Below are 10,799 nucleotides of genomic sequence, written 5' to 3' on the forward strand. Positions count from 1 at the left end.
AAGAATTTATTAACTCATGTTATTATATGGTAGCTGAGTTTAATTTCATCTTTTATTTATTAAATTCCAAAATATTTTTATAATTTAAAATCAAAATAGCCATACAGTGTAGTCAACCTGGAAACCTAGTCATACATAGTAGTGAGCTACCTGGAAACCTGAAGATTACGCGGCATAACGCGAGATAACGCGTTCACACTAATTTCATTTTTCCTTTAAAACGGCTGCTTCCGCCTTCAATTGGAGGCCGTGCTCGTTCTCTCACATTGCAATCTCTCTTCAACTCCACACAATCGAAACCCCTCTCTCCATACGCTCTCGCCATGATTCAATCGGCCCACATCTCTTTATCTCACGCTCCGGCGTTTCGTGCAACAAATCCCAGCCATATTCCGGCTGCTGCTTCTGGTGACTGCATTCTTTTCCCTGTGAAATCGATAGTGCCCAAGACTCTCGTCTGTCAGTCATCTCTAAATCTATGGAATCCTTCCAACAAACGTCCGTCCGCAAAACAGAAGCGGTGGTCGCCTGTTCTCGTACGGGCGGTGGAGAAACCCCAACAGAACGTGCGCAACTCTGGTGTTCGTAAGACCGCCCAGCCACCTGATTTGTCTCTCGACATCAAGGTCGTCGACAGGCCGATTGCCCGGCCGATATTCCCCGGTGAGCACGAAAAATTTGGGACCCAATTAGATCCCGTGCAGGAAATTCTCCCGCTCTCGCCCAAAGAATCCCTCAGCCAGGAGAACTGGCGACAGTATCAGGGATCAGAAAACTGGGCAGGGCTTGTGGGCGATCGATTGCATCCGAATCTGAGACGAGAAATCGTGAGATACGGCGAGTTTGCGCAGGCCACCTACGACGCATTCGACTTTGAGCCCCATTCTAAATACTGCGGAAGCTGCCGATACGGGCGACAGAAGATGTTCCACAAGGTCGGGCTGGACAACACGGGGTACAACATCACCAAGTATCTGTACGCCATGTCGGACATTCACCTCCCTAAATGGTTCGGCCGCCCATCTTCCATGGACGACGATACATGGAGCAAGGACTCCAACTGGATTGGATACGTTGCGGTGAGCACAGACGAGGAGGTGAGGCGCCTGGGGAGGCGAGACATCGTGGTGGCGTGGAGGGGGACTGTGACGCAGCTCGAGTGGATGGAGGATTTTCAGGATATTCTCCATCCCTTGGGAGGGGTGGGCAGCCTGCACGAGAATTCATCAGTGAAGGTGGAGCGAGGGTTTCTGAGCATATATACCTCAAAGGATCACAACACCAGGTACAACAAGCTCAGCGCTTCCGAGCAGGCAATGAAGGAACTCAGTCGCCTGGTGGACGTGTACACGCAGAAAGGAGAAGACGTGAGTATCACCATGACCGGCCACAGTCTCGGTGGTGCCCTCGCTCTGCTCAGCGCCTACGAGATCGCAGCGAAGGGCCTCAATTCGCACAAAGCCGATCCCGACAGGACCGTCCCTGTGACTGTGTTCTCTTTCGGAGCTCCGAGAGTGGGCAACTGGGCTTTCAAAGACAGATTGGAGGCGATGGGGGTGAAGGTTCTGCGCGTGGTGAGCAAACAGGACATGGTGCCCAAGATGCCCGGGATCGTCTTGAACGAAGGGATGGAAAAATTCGAGCGACTGATGAAGCCGTTGCTTGACAATTTCCCGTGGACATACGCCCACGTTGGAGTGGAAGTCAAGTTGGATCATGGACGTTCACCTTCTCTGAAACAAAATCTCGACCCTGCAGAGTATCACAACTTGGAGGGATATCTTCATTTGTTGGATGGCTTCGAGAGCTCGTGCGCCCCATTCCGAGGGGGTGCCAAACGAGACGTGGCGTTGGTGAACAAGGCCTCCGACATGGTGAGGCCGGAGCTTATGGTGCCGGGAAACTGGTACCAATTGGAGAACAAGGGCCTCGTCCGCAACTCGTATGGAAGATGGGTGCAGCCTGAACGAGATCCCGAGGATATCCCATCTCCTAACCACGTACTAGTACCAGCTGAGAAATGTCAAAATAATAATGTTGTATGAAGGGTCCTGCAAGGATTCCTTACATAGTTGTGTGTAGGGGAGATATATAATCTGTCAGTTTTGCTGAACATATAAAAACATTATTTTGGTTCCAATTTGGTCCATTCCTACTTTTCAATTATTTATTTTTAAAATTTATTTTGTTATATAATTTTACGGGGTTAGTCTGGTCCTCATATTCATTGGTCCATTCCAACTTTTCAATTATTTATTTTATTATATAATTATACCCATTTTAATATTATAATATAATTGGTTTATTATAATTTTAATAAACAAATGGAAACAATTACATTAAAATTAGTTAATTATCTAAATAAATTTCTTATTTTATTAACTAATCTCATCACCAAGTGTTTTGGGAATAGGTTATTAATATTAAAATTTAAATGAGAGTGATATCTAATTTTTTAAATTGGACACGCATAATTTGTTTAATATTTTTTATATAAATTGGAAACTCATAATATGTTTAATATCTTTTACATATAATATTTGAAATTGTTTTAATGTGTTTAATATTTTTATAAATAATTCTTTTATTAATTTTTTCATTAGTGGGACAATCTTTCATTTTGTTTTGTGGTCATCTCCTGTCCTCTATTTCTGTCAGATGGCTTGTTTTCAGATAGGCATGGATCTCAGGATCTGATGGGTACTCCTTTTTTAGCCACAGATTCCTTCGACTTGGTACCAGTTTTGTATCAATTTATACAAGTGGCATTCTTCATTAATCCCTAGTCTTGAGTGTCTTGTCTATTTAATTTTCCCCTTGTGGGAGCTGATGTGGTTTTCGTCGGCCACAAATTTCAGTTTTTGGAGTAGTGGGAAGGATTTAATTTAGATGTTTTATGGTAATTATTTGCCATCAATTCTCTAGCCAGTTGAGAATTTTGTGATGCCTCCTGAAATATTCTTGCAGTATGGCTTGTGCCATGGCTCTAATTTTGTCTATTTATAAATTTATTCAATCCCTTAGATCAATTATGTGTCATTTTCTCATGTGATCATTGGAGTGTGGAGAAATTTTAATAGAAATATTGTTTGTTGGGTGTTGTGTCTCTATTTCTAGATGGTTAATCCTTTGGCATCTCAAGAGAATATCACCACCAACATTGTTTTAGATAGGGTGTTGGAAGCAGCTTAAGCGCTCTTGGCCTCTATTAAAAAATTGGAGGACATGGTCGAAAGGCAAAGTTGTTCCTTTCAATTATTCATGGAAGCAAAGTTGATTAGGCATCAATCTGATATGGAGGAATTGATTGAAGTTCTGTGTGAGGAGGTCCACTCATTAAGCGCTCAAGTTACAATGTTGGAGTCCACCAAGGGCGGTGACATGCTTCAGAACGTGGGTAGAGTAGGCTTTGACATTTGTGGAAAATAAGAGATCTCATCATTCGAGGGGGGGTGACACTATTGGTCTCAGTACTTGTTGAATAATGTTTTCAGATTAATATCTATTGTTTCCTCATAACATTGGTTATCTATGATATTATGTAAATGATGCTTCATTCTAGGGTCCTAATGTGGAGTTTATAGTTTCCATGTTGTTGGCACAAGAAGGATATGTAGCTCTAGAGTTGTCAGCCATTTTGAATAGATAGATGATATCTCCAATTTTGGATATGAATCTCTGTGTAAGGGTTGTGTCCCATACCCTAAATTTTGTTAATATATAAATACCTACTCATTCCTAAAAAATTAATAAATTGAGCGGTGGTTGAAAGAAGTTAACTATAATGCATGAGTTAAGCAAGGTTCCCCCTATACCCACCATGTTTCACATATATATGAATAAGTTAAAGGGTTGTTTAAAAGAATTAGGATGTGTCTAACATATTTAGTTGAAATATTCGTAATTTTTCTTTTTTATAATGACAATTTTGTTCTTAGAGTGAGGAGCTCCTATAATCTCAATAAGCAACTAAAAAGTTTCAATTATTTTTTCTCTAGTATGGATATGATTATTTAACATTGTTAAAACAAAGGTTATGGAAATAATTACAAAATAATCACTTATACTAATTTCATGTATAACAATAATAACTTGGAGGAAATGACTCTATGCCAATATTTTAGAACCAATTTATATCAAAAACTTAAGTGAAATTATAACATTGAAAAAAGGATAAGGAGAGGAGAAGGATGTGCCTCACATCTTCAATTGAAATATTCATCATTTTTCTTTTATATAGTGACATTTTTTATCTTACAATGAGAAGCTCCTATGATCTCAATAAGAAACTAAAATGTTTCAATTATTTTTTCTCTAATATGGGTACGAGTATTTAACAGTGTTAAAACAAAGGTTATGGAAATAATTACAAAATGATCACTTATATTAATTTCATGTATAAAAATAGTAGCGTGGAGGAAATAACTTTATGCAAATATCTAAATACCATTTTTTATTAAAAACTTAAGTGAAACTATAGCATTGAAAAAATGATAAGGAAAAGGTGGAAAGGACTTGAAATGTTTTTAAAATGGACAAACCTTTGACTTTAAAATAAGAAGAAACTCTTATTTAAAACTTTTGTTACCTTTATTATTATATTATATATTTATGGAGTTTATAATTACAATATATTTAAAGTTTAAAAAAATAATAATAAAAAAACATAAACTACTAAAAGTAAATAGTGATGAAGATTAAAAATAAATGATGTGTGTGTGAAGGAAGAATTCTCTAAATAGGCACCTCTGCTAGTTCTCAAGAAACCTCCTACATACAATTGGTCAATTTATATTGGCACATTAAAATGCTTACAAGAAGAATTTTCATTGAGCAATTTGACATAGAACATGATATCTTGGTCGGCATAGAAAAAGTGATGGAGAAAATTGAAAGGCTAGTCATGAATGTCTTTGACTTAGCTAAAGCAAACAAACATCACCTTCACCCTCTCCTTGAATCACCTCCACCAATCCAAGTGGGCTCTTCTACAACATGTAATAATCAAGAAAACCAACTTACTAGTTTATATTTTAATTTATAATCTCAGTATTGATACTGTATTTTGATTAGTTATCTTTTCAGTTTAAGTGACAAATTGCCTTATCTATAAGTACTGTGAATTTTTGTAGAAATTTTAAATTTTTACTATTAATTTAGTTTCCTAACTGATAATAAAGAAAAAGTAGTCACACACACACACATATATATCTTACCTCAATAGAAAAAAAAGGGGGGGGGGGGGGGGGGGGGGAAGGGGAAAAAAAAAAATATTACTTTTGAGTTTTTGTTTTTTAATTGCATGATATAATTAAATAATGATTTTAAATGGTTTGATGAAACAATTTAAATTTATAAAATTTTGAAAGAAGAAAACACCTTTTATATTAATTAATATTTTATATTTCCTTTTAAACAAAATAATTTCAATGAGTTTAATGTCACATATTTTCTTAAAATTAATTATATATTACTTAATAATAAATTTAATTTCACTCCACACACAAACTTTATCAATATTCAAGAACTTTACTTAATTGAAATCATTATAATAAATAATAGATATTATAACCAACATAAATTCATCCTAACTCAGTGTTTGACGGAGAATTCTCTTTTATGGACAAAAGTGAACTCCCTAGATCTAGTGGTTGGATCTATAAACAACAGAGACAAAAACACTTATTCTTTCCTTAGAGAAATTAGAACATGGAGGAAATACCTACCTGGAATCCAACACAAGTTCTCCTAATCTCCTTACTTGTAAGCTTTGGCTCCAAATCCAAATGCTATAAATGGAACCTGCAAAACAACTAAAACAAGCAAGAACACTACAACATACAAATGGCATGTAGTAACACCTCTAAACAATGAGTCAAGAAGGCATTGTAATACATATGCATTAATGAGACATAAGTATAGTAAAATAAATCACTTTTTGTATTAATGAATGTAGGAGAAATTACAAATCATGACCTTGTAGATGTCTCCCAACTACATTGTCCTTCCTTTGTCACAAAGCAAGCCTTCAATCACAACTCAAGGGCATGGATGGATAATGGATCCCTAAGCACAAAGCAGCAACATGAGGGCATAACTAAGAGTCTCCAAAATCCAACCAAGATGCCATGCGACGCTGTAAATTTATAGGGTAAATAGGGTGGTTTGGGATTTACCAATATAGGACTTAGATCCACATATGAGGGAGGATAAGCTCTAGGGACAACAAATAATACCTCAAGTATGGAAGTTCGAGATCTTGATCTAACAATAAATAGTTAAAACCACTTTGGAAGCTTCTGGAAAGAGAATATTTGAAACTATTTTTAATTTTTACATAATTCTAGAAGCCATCACACCTACAACAAAGGAAACATGCATTGGTGAGTGCAGTTTCTCTGTGTAAAACTTGCAACAATGCAGGTTGTATGAAGGGAAAGTGTGATGGGGCTAAAAATTACGAGTTTTAGCCATTCAACCCAGAATTATTGGAATATTTAGAGAGAGGATTCTCTAGGATTTGCAAGGGATGAATGCAAATTCTTAAAGGATGATGATTGATCTAGTTTTCAATCCATTTGATTGGATGTGACAAAATGACTTGTAACAAATTCCCCCCTAAAGTACAAAGTTAGAAGCAATGGCTGAGGACTGAAGTGCTTTACCATTGACAAGTTCATATCAAGAATAGATTGGTTGAGATCATCGATTATCTATTACAATACTTAATCATCATGATATCATTCTTGAGGTAGGAATACCCATACTCATCATATAAGCCAAATTACATGTACAATAATCAAAGTCATGTTCACTGATGATAGATGGTGGACCCGTGCTTGGATGACTTTTTGAATGATCATAGCCATCATACTTTGTGATCTTGTATGAATCCTGAAATCGTAGCTCGAATGGATGAAACTAGATATGAGGTCTTCTACCTTGTCACTCGATAGTACGAGTCTAACCATGTGAATAAATCTGTTGGGGTCGAATATGGTAGACACCATCTTATTACCGGCCAATGATGTAAGTTGTTAACAAATGTGACAGGAACCACTCATAATGATAATGGATCTCAAGGTACTATAATACAATCTATGCAGTGCGAATAAATGAGCTGAAGTTGAAAACCACATAGAATCTTTCAGTCAAAGGCCAATGATGAGAACATGTCGCCGAAAGCGAGGAAGCTTGCCATTGAGGTATGTAAGTTCCAAGGCACTAAAGGGAGTTTCTAAGTCAACTTTTTGGATAATTTGTTGATGTCGACAGGAAGCAACCCATCGTAGGAGGGCCTTGATGTATCCCCCATTAATGACACGAAACAGGTATCAACATTTGAGACAGAATGCTAATGATGATACAAATTTAGTTCAGGAGCGGAATACATGAAGTAAGGCTTAAAATTATCATAGTAGATGTCAATTGAGGGTGGACTTTCTCTTGGAGTTGGAAACATGAACTCAAAGACCCTTCATCAAGGCTTTCATTAAGGTGTGATTAACGGAGAGGAAAGAAGATTCTCCAACCCAAAGAATTCATGGAGATGAAGTGAAAGAGTTTCATGTTCAAGAGTGACTCACTTCCATTAATAGGTTTGGCACCCTATTTTCTCAATTTCTCAACCATTCCTGGCCAATACCTCTTTATTTTTGACAAGCTTGAGGAGGATAAAATATGCTTGATCTATAAGTTCATTCTTCGAATGAATCCTTCTGAGTAATTTTAACGAACCTTTAGACAAAGTGGTTTGGTCTCATCATATTTTATGAGTCCAATGTTGTTCAATAATTTTACCATTCCAGCAAAGGCATAACTTGACTTCTTTTTCATGTTTAGAGAGTTTGAAAAAGAGGCGAAAAATAAAACTCCAAGATGTCATTTTCATAAATTTTTCCCTTGGGCTCGAGAAGGCATAAAAAAATACCCAGGAGAACCTTTTATTCATGCTCAACTAAATTATTCATTTTCCATAAATAGTCTATCAAGTCAAGAAAAGGGTTAAACTTATACTGGGTAGACATATTTTCCTTTACTTTAACAAGTTCGAAAAGACAAGTGCTCGGTAATATTTTCATGTTCTGGGAGTCTGAAAAGAGCTTAAAGAGGACTCTTCCTAAAGGAATGAGTGGTATAAAGGGTAGGAACTAGTTCCATTCATGATGGAACTGCTGAAAACATGTAGAGGTCAAGAGGCAGGCTTATAGGACAACTCATCACAGTGGTTCCTCAGGAAAGGGTAAAAAACCAAGTGAAAGTGAATGATCGGCAAAGTAGAAAGTGACGATGGAATGAGAAAACTAAGGCTCATCTTGCAGAAATAGGATGATAAAAAATGGAAATCATGGGAGATAAAGTGTGGAATCCTTTTCGTAACAGTTTAACGAGCTTGAAAAAGTGATAGTACTCATATTGCCGACTTTCAATTTAATAAATGAGGAGAAAAAGATAGAAATAACTCGAAATTTTCATGTGTGTTTTATGAGCATGAAAAGATAACAAAATAATATTGGTATTTTCATGAGTTTAAAGAGTCTTTAAAATAATAATTGAAATGGACTCGAAATAGGTTTCACTTTACATAAACTTGAAACAAAAGAAAACTATACTTGAGAGTATTTTCATTTTTACACAAGCTTGAAACAAAAGGAAAAATATGCTTGAGATAAGTTGCATGTCCCCAACATAATGACTCAATATTAGGCACATGCCCCCCAAGCTTCATTTCATTCACCTAATTAGACTATCGATCACTAATAGGTGGATGGAATGAAGGTTCATTTACGAGATCAAGTGAAAGACTCGACTTAACATTTACGAGATCTAATTAAAGGCTCGAGTTGGAGGGGGATCTATTTGATTTTTTAATGAGCTTGACATAGAAAAATAACTATGCTAAAAAGTTTGTTTCATTTTTATGTGAGATTGAAACATAGAAGAAACTACACTCATGGTGACCTATTTCATTTTTTTAATGAGCTTGACACAGTAAAAGAACTATGCTCTGGGCACCTTGTTTCATTTTTAACAAGCTTGACACAAGAAAAGGAAATTTTCTCATAACTATTTATCTTGATCATGGCCCCCAAGAGGCTATGGTCTCCAAGAGGTTTTCATCAGATGAGAGAATAACGCTCTAGAAGGGATACATATCAAGGTATCCAATGGAAAGATTAGGCTCCAATGCCTCCAATAAATGATTCACCATATCACTTATTGGATCCAGGTCAAAAGAAATCGAGCAAAAAATGAAAGGCTCTTCTTCATCTGAAGGTGCAGGCATGGGACATGTTGCCACATAATTAACCTATGATGGGGGAGATATCATTTCCATATTTGGAACATTTAGGGAAGTCGAATGAATGAAAGTCAAATTAGGTCCAACAATTGAAAGCTGGTTGATAATCACAATTTTTCCATTATGCGGGAAAACATCACTCAAAAGAGTGTGGACACGACAACGTTCATATCATAAATGCAATCGCACCCAAGGATTAAATTGAAATCCATGGGGCCCATGACTACCATAACATCAGCATATATAGTTTTTCCTTCCAAGTTAACAGGTAGTTGAGGAAGGATCCCTAACAGTTGACTGGTTCTCTTATTAAAAGCCAATAGATTCAGAGCAGCGGACACAAGCTGAGGGGAACCCAAATATTGCTAAGTAGTCGAGGATATAATGCTAAAGAAAGCTCCCTCATCTATAACAGTGTGACAAATATTTTTATCACAAGCCTTCACCATGATCTGAAAAGGCATGTAAGAAGGGATATGATGGTTTTTCAATTGATTCCAATCCAAGGAAATGACATCATTACTTGGAGAGGTTTCTATGGCAAAGGGTCAACTTGAGGTCGATGTTTTTTAGGTGGACTCGATTGTGAAGTAGTTTGGACATTCATAACTAAAGAAGTTGAAAACAACTAAACAACAAAACCTATGGTGAATTTGGGAAGAGACAACGTAGCCATATAAGGAGCACCGATATTTCCAAAAGAAGGAAAAGGACCAGGATTCCTGTCAAAGGGGTTTCCTTGACTAGTAGACTCAGTAATTGTTGCCATCAGGTTTAACCTAAGTTCCACAAAGGAATTGTTCCATTATGAGGATGTTGTTCCACGGGTAATTAATTGATTTTAGAAATTAAAGGCACAAATACAAATAAAATGGGGGTAGCTAGGAAAAAGGGTTTACCAAGTCACCATGAACTAAAATATATCTTTGCTAGTACATGTAGGTAATCTCCCCGAATGTTATGTTTGGCATATCATCGTTAACAAGGTGTTTGACTTGATTACCTATGGCAGGATTGCAACCTGGTGGGGACTTCCAAAATATACCCAGAGGTATGTGTAAGTGCACTCTGTAGTAGTGATGTCTAATGTGTAATCGTTTGATGGAAGCGTTCCTATATACTCATATGTATGTGGAGCATCGTCCTATATACCCAAAGGTACGTGGAAGAACATTTTGATATACTTCGATGTGCATGAAAAACCAACCGTCCCCGTGATGTAACATTGAGAAGTAACGAAACTCCTACATTTAATGACACAAGAAAATGTCTTCTAGCATAGACTACTATGTGTGTCATTAATTTTCCAAATGATCCTTAGGTTAATTGAATAAATTTTAAAGATGATCTTGATTTAAGTTTCAGTTTCAAGGCCCGTGAAACAAATTCACCTAAACTTCCTATAATGCAACTAGCATGATTAAAAAAAAAATTGTTCAATGAAGCTCTATCTACGGGAAGGAAGATGCTTCAAACAATAATGAAAAAATAATGATGC

At 36.7% G+C, this 10,799-nt stretch overlaps 1 pseudogene; it reads left to right on the top strand.

Annotated features, from left to right (window-relative positions):
- Positions 1-264: 264 nt before the first annotated feature.
- On the top strand, positions 265-2,140 carry LOC149248597 (phospholipase A1-Igamma1, chloroplastic pseudogene; annotated as a pseudogene).
- Positions 2,141-10,799: the final 8,659 nt, after the last annotated feature.

The sequence above is a fragment of the Pinus tabuliformis genome, chromosome 7 (genome assembly GCF_031772625.1).
Source record: "Pinus tabuliformis cultivar Carrire ecotype Pingquan chromosome 7, CPIR1, whole genome shotgun sequence".
Taxonomy (NCBI): Eukaryota; Viridiplantae; Streptophyta; class Pinopsida; order Pinales; family Pinaceae; genus Pinus; species Pinus tabuliformis.